This window comes from Pleurodeles waltl, chromosome 3_1 (genome assembly GCF_031143425.1).
Source record: "Pleurodeles waltl isolate 20211129_DDA chromosome 3_1, aPleWal1.hap1.20221129, whole genome shotgun sequence".
NCBI lineage: Eukaryota > Metazoa > Chordata > Amphibia > Caudata > Salamandridae > Pleurodeles > Pleurodeles waltl.
The window spans coordinates 116658036-116667067 of record NC_090440.1 but is presented as its reverse complement, the minus strand read 5'-3'; positions in this window follow the sequence as shown (position 1 = coordinate 116667067).

The following is a 9032-nucleotide window of genomic DNA, read 5'->3' as shown; positions in this document are numbered from 1 at the left end:
AATGCCAAATTCCCTAGCTCAGTGCATGACGCTTACATCCTGCGGAATAGCAGCATCCCTTATGTGAGGGGGCAACTCCAGAGGCACCGGGTGTGGCTATTAGGTGAGCACATGGAACCAAATCAGTGAGAATAGTTGTCTGGGTCTGGGGATATCCCTACAGGTTAGTGTGTGTCTAACAGTTGTCCCTCACCTTTTTCAGGTGACTCTGGTTACCCCAACCTGTCATGGCTACTGACCCCAGTGAGGAATCCCAGGTCAAGGGCGGAGGAACACTACAATGAGGCCCATGGGCAAACTAGGAGGATTATAGAGCGGACCTTCGGCCTCCTGAAGGCCAGGTTCAGGTGACTCCATATGACAGGTGGTTCCCTATTCTACTCACCAAAGAAGGTGTGCCAGATCATCGTGGCCTGCTAAATGCTTTACAACTTAGCTTTGCGACGACAGGTGCCTTTTCTGCAGGAGGATGGTCCAGATGGAGGTGTTGTGGCAGCTGTGGAGCCTGTGGACAGTGAAGACGAGGAAGCAGAAGAAGAGGACATCGACAACAGGATATCTGTGATCCTGCAATACTTCCAGTGAGACACAGGTAAGAAGACAAACCTGCCTACTACATGTAATGTAACACTACTACCTCTCTACTGTCTGTCCCTTTCACCCAGTGTATGGTCACTGAGTTTTCACTTTCCCTTACGATTTCACAGATGTGGGTCCCACTATGTGACATCTGCTTTGTTTCCTCATGGACTAGAGCTTTGTGACATAGGTATGTTGACATTACAATTGTAAGAGCATTTTGTCACTGTAATTGCTAATACACTATTTTGAAATCACAGACAGACTCCAGATTGTTTTGTGCCTTAAGGGTGTTTATTTAAGTGTTCAATATTGGAGGGTGTTGTAAAATGGGGAGGGGTAATGGTGGAGGAATGTCCATGGCAGAGTCCAGTCTATTAGTCTCACAGGTACATTGTCCAAAGGGGCATAGGAAGTGGAGCTGGGGCAGTTTGAGGATGCACAGGGTGACAAGGTGGGACAAAAGGATGACATTCAGGGTGGTCTCATTTCTTGGCGTGGGTCTTGGCATCGTTCTCTGTCTTTGTCCTGGATCTCAGGGACCGTTTGCGCGGATGGTTCTCCATCTGCAGGGGGTGGGCTGCTGGTGTCGTGGTCTTGTGGAGGTGCCTCCTGTCCACTAGCACCAGCAGAGGTGGTGGGCAGTTCATCGTCCAGGCTAGTGTCAGGGGCCCCTTGTTGTGCCACAGTGTCCCTCCTGGTATTGAGGACTTCCTTCAGCACCCCTACGATGGTGCCCATAGTGGAGTTGATGGATCTGAGTTCCTCCCTGAAGCCCAAATACTGTTCCTCCTGCAGCCGCTGGGTCTCCTGAAACTTGGCCAGTACCGTTGCCATCGTCTCCTGGGAATTATGGTAGGCTCCCATGATGTTGGAGAAAGCCTCGTGGAGAGTGGGTTCCCTGGGCCTGTTCTCCCCCTGTCGCGCAGCAGCCCTCCCAGTTCCACTGTTTCCCTGGGCCTCTTTCCCCTGAACGGTGTGCCCACTGCCACTTCCCCCAGGTCCCTGTTGTTGTTAGGGTGGTGGGTTAGCCTGGGTTCCCTGTAGTGGTGGACATACTGCTGATTGACGTGTCCTGGGGACAGAGGTATGGGCCCGCTGGGTGGGTGCTGTGCTGGTGTTTCCAGAGGGGGGAAAGTTTTGTGGTGGCCTGTGACTGTGTGAGGGGAACCGACTGTCCCGAGGTCCCAGATGGGCCGAGCTGGTCGTCTAGATCCAGTTGGACAGAGCTGCTGTCATCACTGTGGGCCTCTTCTGTTGGTGGTGTGGACATGTGTGGACCCTCCTGTGCGGTGAAGTTAAGTAGGGGTCCTGCAGGGGTGTAAAAGCATTATTATTGTATCTGTGTGTACCATGGTGTGCAATGGGTGGGTGGCCGTGTACCCCAGTGCTTGCATTCCTGTGTGGGACCTTGTGTGATGATGGTTTAGGGGGGGTATGGGTATGTGCAGTGGCCATATATTGGTGATGTGTGTCCATGCTTTGGTGTTGCATGCAGGTCTTGGTTTTGGGATCTGTGGTTTGTGACAGTGGGACATTAATGAGGAATTGGAGTGAAAGGGGTGAGGGCGAGTGTGGGGGTATGTGATGGCATGCAGGTAGGGTGGGGGATGTAATAGTTAAGGTTTGACTTACCAGAGTCCATTCCTCCAGCTACTCCTTCGAGGGCCTCAGGATGCAGAATCGCCAAGACTTGCTCCTCCCATGTTGTTAGTTGTGGGGGAGGAGGTGGGGGTCCGCCAACAGTCCTCTGTACCGCAAAGTGGTGCCTGGATACCACGGAACGCACCTTCCCCCGTAGGTCGTTCCACCTCTTCCTGATGTCATCCCTGTTTCTTGGGTGCTGTCCCACTGCGTTGACCCTGTCCACTATTCTGCACCATAGCTCCATCTTCCTAGCTATGGAGGTGTGCTGCACCTGTGATCCGAATAGCTGTGGCTCTACCCGGATGATTTCCTCCACCATGAGCCTGAACTCCTCCTCAGAGAACCTGGGATGTCTTTGCCGTGCCATGGGGTGGTGTGTGGGGTGGTTCGTGTTATGATATGTGGGGTGATATTTAGTGGTGTGTTGTGTGGGGTGCGCAGATGTTATGTGGGTGATGGCGTTGTGTGCCTGTGGATGCCTGGTTAGATATTGTGGTGTCTCTCTCTGGCCTTCTATCGCAATTCTTGTTGTAAGGGTTTGTGGGTGATGTTGGTGTGTGTTTTATATTGTATTGGGTGTGTGGGAGTGGTGTGTGTATGTGTATCAGGTGTGTGTATTTCGAATTGTCCAATGTGGCTGTGTTTTGTATATGTGTGTGTATTTTGAGCGCGGCGGTGTGTACCGCCAATGGAATACCGCGGTTGAAAGACCGCTGCATGGATTCGTGGGTCGGTCGTGATAGTGTGGGCGTATTTCTGTTGGCCTGACGGTGGAGGTTTTGGTATCAGCAGTTTATCACTGACCTTTGGTGTGGCGGACTTGTGTGGGTGTCTGAATTTTGGCGGATTCCGAGCTGTGGATCATAATAGCTGTGGTGGATTTCCACGGCCGCGGCGGTGTGTTGGCGGTCTTCTGCACGGCGGTAAGCGGCTTTTACCACCAATGTTGTAATGACCACCTTTGTCTCTTCTGCTATAGACATTATACAAACAGATACATCTTCCTTAGATCATGGACAGAGTCAGCTAAGGTCAATTATGCAGTTCGGTTGGACGCTTCAAACACTGAAGGCAGGTCGCGTTCCCTGGCAATAGGTCAGCGCAAGGGAAATATTTTCTTCTTTTAATTTAACGCGACAACAACAACTAATGGCTAAGTAAGAAGCGACTTACGTCATGCTAAACATTGAAAAATTTGAAAAGTTGCCTTTTACAGTGGCTGAAATGCCATCTACTGAGTGGTTAATACACAGGGTGATTAATCTGCAATACGCGTCCTGTTTAAAACCACATTCCGGTAGGCAGATACGATAAACTGGGAGATAGTTGCATCCATGAGGTGTGGGAGCTACCCTTCGCATACAAATGTCTCAATGGCATGAAAGAAGTCTTTCGTAGTGGTAATGAATGTGAGATTTCTGTCAGCCATTCAATGGTTTGTAAACAGCTGTCCTTGCATGGGGCATGTAACACGTCTGCAGCAAACTTGGCTTGTTATCTGAGGGGAGTTCCAGTCCCCTTGATTAAACCTGAGTTCCAGGTGCTTTCAAGGAGCAGCTATGTTCTCCTCAATGATGAAGACTGTTGTGGGAAGCGAGCCAGAATAGTTTATATTGTTTCGGTCTCTAAGATTGTTACATGCTGCGGGAACGTACTTTTTCCTCCCACTAGAATAAAAGAGATAGCGGACGTTTGGCCTCATATTGCTACTTCTAATGTAAATTTTGACAAGTTGAGCAGACTCAATGCTTTATTGTTTCAAAAGCATGTGGTTCTTACATCTGCACATGAGATCTATACACTTCAGGTGGCAAGGTCGCCAGCAGAGATACAGTCCCTTTTAAGTACCAACTTTCGAGACACTTTGGTGAACTCGTGGGATGGATATTTAATGCATCCGGTACTACTGGAATCACATATTTCCTTAAGGCTGTTGGTTCTGGTTTCATTCACACCTTCTCCTCCATATTCGGTTTGATACCATCAGCCATCCTCTCAATATTCTCTAGTATTTTCGGGGAATTTCCAATAAGTTTGGCTATAATAGTTGTTGCTTTGCTTTTGCTATTCTTTATGTGCAATTGCTGTCCCGCCGCAAGAAGAAGGAATGATAGCACTCCCATCAGCGCAGCTGTGTCGTAAACACATGATGCAGTATTTTGGAGCAACACTCCTGGAGCAATTGGAGTGTGAATGGTCCCTGTCATTCAGACCGGTTTTACATTGTGTGCAGCCCTTGTTTTGGTACCTCTGGTGCTCTTTGGAACATGCACTGGAAGTTTGTCTTTCTACGCAGCGCTTGCTTTCTTTGGACGCTGATCTGTTGATGTTCTGGTTATTGCAGTCCACGCTTTGCTATCTAAGATGCAGTAACTTTATTAAAGCATTATTGAAACACATACTGCCTCTGTTTGTCATTGTGCATGTGAGACTAATGTAACTGAGAGAAACAGATGAGACCTGAGTGACCACAGCTTCCCTGAGAAACCAGTTATGTCATGCGTTCGGCTGCCCAATCATCCCTGCCCTGGGGTAGAAATGAGGCACTGCTAGTTAGCCGGAGCAGAACCCGGATTGGAGCGACAGGTGTCACCTGTAGTGGGTCAGACTCAGTTTCTCACACCGCAGGCGATTCTGCCACTCGAAATCCAGTAGTCTCATTAGAATAATGAGAGCCTACGCCACAGCCCTTTCCTTGGGCAGGTGGTATAAATGAAGCTAGAAATGGCTCAGCGGAATGTCATAGATTTCACTGCGTTATTTGTCTGGGCCTCCTAACACCAGAACACCCCCCATTACATACATTATGCCTGGTGCAGGCATAATGTGGCACAAGGATTTACAAAGTGACGTAATGTGTGCATTGCACCACTTTTCAAATATGGCATGACGTTTTTATCAACCTAACGCCACATTAGCATAAAAATTATGGCAATGTCACGTAAGGTGGCACTAAGGACTTCTTAAATCTGGCCCTAAGTATGTTAGGTGCATTACCATTTTATATAGTCCTGAGACTACCCCGTTATATGTGTCCCACGTGATTACATATTTCAAGATTGGAAACCTGGGCAAGTATACGAATGCAGTGACTTAATCTTTGGTAGTCCCAGAACTATTTGGAGAGAAGGATGAGCTCAGCACGTGTACCTGAATACGTTTTAAGTTGATCCTCAAAGACAAGTTGATCTACTGAGAAGATTTCCCTGCATAACAAATTTAGTCCATTGTTGTTCTTCACTTCCTATGTGAGTCACGCATCTTGCCATAGTTTAGCCTTAACTGTGTTACCCTCTATTGAAGGTATCCCGTGGGCTCTGCATGTAGAATGGAGTTTTTTTTTTCTTTCTGTCTGTGATCTTTGGTGTACACAGGCCTGTTCCTCCTTTATTTCCCATGGTCCCATTTTCTATTGTGACCTGCTGTGAAGTTTGTAATGTTGAGGGCATGTCATTATTAAATTATGTTAGCTGAAAACCTAACCAGTTTTATTCTGTGTGCAGTATAGTTTGACTTTTTTGAGTCTGGGATTCCGGACAAGCCACAGATAGGACTTCCATGATTGAGATAATGCTTGCTGCAGGTTAGACAGGATGAGGAGTGGAAGCTTGGTAGAGGGCATAATGTGGACTTTTATTTTTTGTACTATTCCCCAAAGAGAAAAATTACATTGAGACTATTGGGCAATGTCACTCAGTATTCGACTACTAATTGGATCTAAATTATGTTCCAACATAATCCAAAGGGCTCTGTTAGGGTAGTCCAGAGAAAAGGCCAAGCAGTTCTTCAGTTGGTACAGGCATTAGAGGGAAGGCCTCACATTTGTCCCAATTATTGCGGTAAGAAGAGAAGGTAGAGAATATGGATATCAAGGCCCATATTTATACATTTTTTGTGTTGCATTTGTGTCATTTTTCTGAAGCAAAAGCGGCACAAACTTACAAAATACTGTTTTATTTTGTACGTTTGCGCCTCTTTTACGTCAAAAAATGACGCAAATGCGCCACAAAAAATGTAAATATGTCCTAAGTCTATTAGGGCTTGTATTTATCGTTGCGGGTTTGACAGATTTACTAACATGTCACCAGCATAGAAGAGCATAGAAGAGCTGTCTGTATGTCCTTAATCAGATACTCATTTAGTATTGCCACTGGTTACACTTCCATAACAAAGAATGGACAGAAGTCATCCTTTCCTGCTTCCTCTTTGAATGGTAATTGCCTGTGACAGAAAGCCTTTGCAAGCCACTTTTAGTGAAAAAACCTTCTCTTACCCCTACTCTCTCCAAAACTTAGAATTTATAATCTCATTAATCTCTGTTAAATGCATTCTCCACGTCCATTGATAGCCAGCTTTTCATCCTGGTCATGCTGTACTTGCCATACACATGTGAAAGTACTCCTAAGTAAGATGCAGAGCAAGGGTGAAAAACCCACCTTGGGAGGGTGAAGTAAAATCAGTAGTAGTCATGCCAGGAAGGTGACCAACTGTAGCAAGATTATTGAGATCTACATTTATTAATAAGATTGGTCTGTAACACCCACAAGGGGTCCCTGTCTGGCTTCAGTAAGAGACAGATATATGCTGTGTGGAATTCTGGAAGCGGCTGCATCCCTGTTTTTATTTTTAGTTATTCGGGGCTAGATGTACCAAAACTTGGGTCTGCGACTCGTAAATTGCAAGCCTGAGCGACTCGCAATTTGCAATTTGCAAACCCATAGGCAGGATGGTGTCCCAGACACCATCTGCGAATCGCAAGGGGGTCGCAAAGACCCACCTCATTAATATTAACGAGTTGGGTCGCAATTTGTGACCCCCTTGCGATTCACTGCACTCACAGGGATGGTGGCCTGCTTGAGACAGCAGACCACCATGTCTGTGACTGCTTTTGAATAAAGCAGTTTTTTTGTATTGCAGCCCGTTTTCCTTAAACGAGTTGCAATACACTTGAGAAAATGAAACTTTTTTGTTTCATTTTTTAAGAGCCATTCCAAAGGGGAAGGGGTCCCATTGGAACCCCTTCTCTTTTGCAAATGGGTTAGCACCCATTTGTAATGAGTGCTAACTGCAAATTGCTTTGCGACCGCGTTCGCGGTCACAAAGCAATTCTGCATTGTGATGCGAATCGCAAATAGGAAGGGGAACACCCGTTCCTATTTGCGTGTCGCATTCCCAGTTTGCGAGTCGGTAACCAGGTTACCGACTCGCAAAATGGGAATGAGCATCACGATGCGCGTTTTGCATGGCGCAAACTGCGAAATTCGCTGTTTGCACCATGCAAAACGCTTTGTACATCTGGCCCTTAGTTTTTTTGTAGCAAGGGGACTAGCTACTCTCTATTAGATTGATGTATTCAACTGGGAAGCTGTCCAGGCCTGCACATTTATTTCTGATCATAGTGTTCATCACTTATGATATGTCTTAAGTAGCAATCTCAGATTTGGGTGTTTGGGTCATCTCAGGAGACAGTGTTTTTAACTCAACATAAGAAAGAAAAACACCTGGCTTCTTGTTCCTGGTGGTTGATAATATCCGTTGCATAAAGTGACTGATAATAATTTCAGAAGACAGCTTGTAAGCCTATGGGGTATGTTAGGAAGGTCCATTGTTCAGTTTGTATTGCAGTTATATGTTGCCCATACTTTTTCCCCTGTTCATATTGGCATTGGCAGATACAAAAGAATGTTTTTTCCGCCTGCAACTTTGGCTGGCCATTAAGATAATCTTTTGCTCTAAGAAACAACTGTATTGTTTAATGGTGGGTTTATGTTAGTAAGTGTTTGTGAGGGTTTAAACCTGGGGCCTGATTTACGAAAAGTTAACAACGCCTTTGCATAATTTTTTGATGCAAAAGCATCGCAAACTTTATTGGACTTATTTATACTATGTTTGCATCAAATTAACTTCTTTTTTTTTTTACTCTTATTCGGTGCAAAACTAACTCCATATTTATACTCAGGTGCTAGACCCGTCTAGCACCAAATTTATGGAGTTAAAGTCATTTTTGGAAGAGGAAACTATTGGAAGGTAGCCTCTTTCTAGCCTTGTTACCACCACTTTTGGCCTGTTTGTGAGTATATGTCAGTGTGTTTGATATGTGTCACTGGGATCATGCTAGCCAGGACCCCATTGCTCATAAGTTTGTGGCCTATATGTGTTCCCTGTGTGGTGCCTAACTGTATCACTGAGGCTCTGCTAACCAGACCCTCAGTGTTTATGCTCTCTCTGCTTTTAAAATTGTCACTGCAGGCTAGTGACCATTTTCACCAATTCTGATTGGCACACTGGAACACCCTTATAATTCCCTAGTATATGGTACCTAGGTACCCAGGGTATTGGGGTTCCAGGAGATCCCTATGGGCTGCAGCATTTCTTTTGCCACCCATAGGGAGCTCAGACAATACTTACACAGGACTGCCACTGCAGCCTGAGTGAAATAACGTCCACGTTATTTCACAGCCATTTTACACTGCACTTAAGTAACTTATAAGTCACCTATATGTCTAACTCTCACTTAGTGATGGTTAGGTGCAAAGTTATTAAGTGTGAGGGCACTCTGACACTAGCCAAGGTGCCCCCACATTGTTCAGGGCAATTTCCTCGGACTTTGTGAGTGTGGGGACACCATTACACGTGTGAACTACATATAGGTTAATACCTATGTGTAGCATCACAATGGAAACTCTGGACATGGCCATGTAACATGTCTAGGATCATGGAATTGTCACCCCAATACCATTCTGGTATTGGGGGGACAATTTCATGCATCCCCGGCGCTCCAGCATGGACCCCGGGTACTGCCAAAC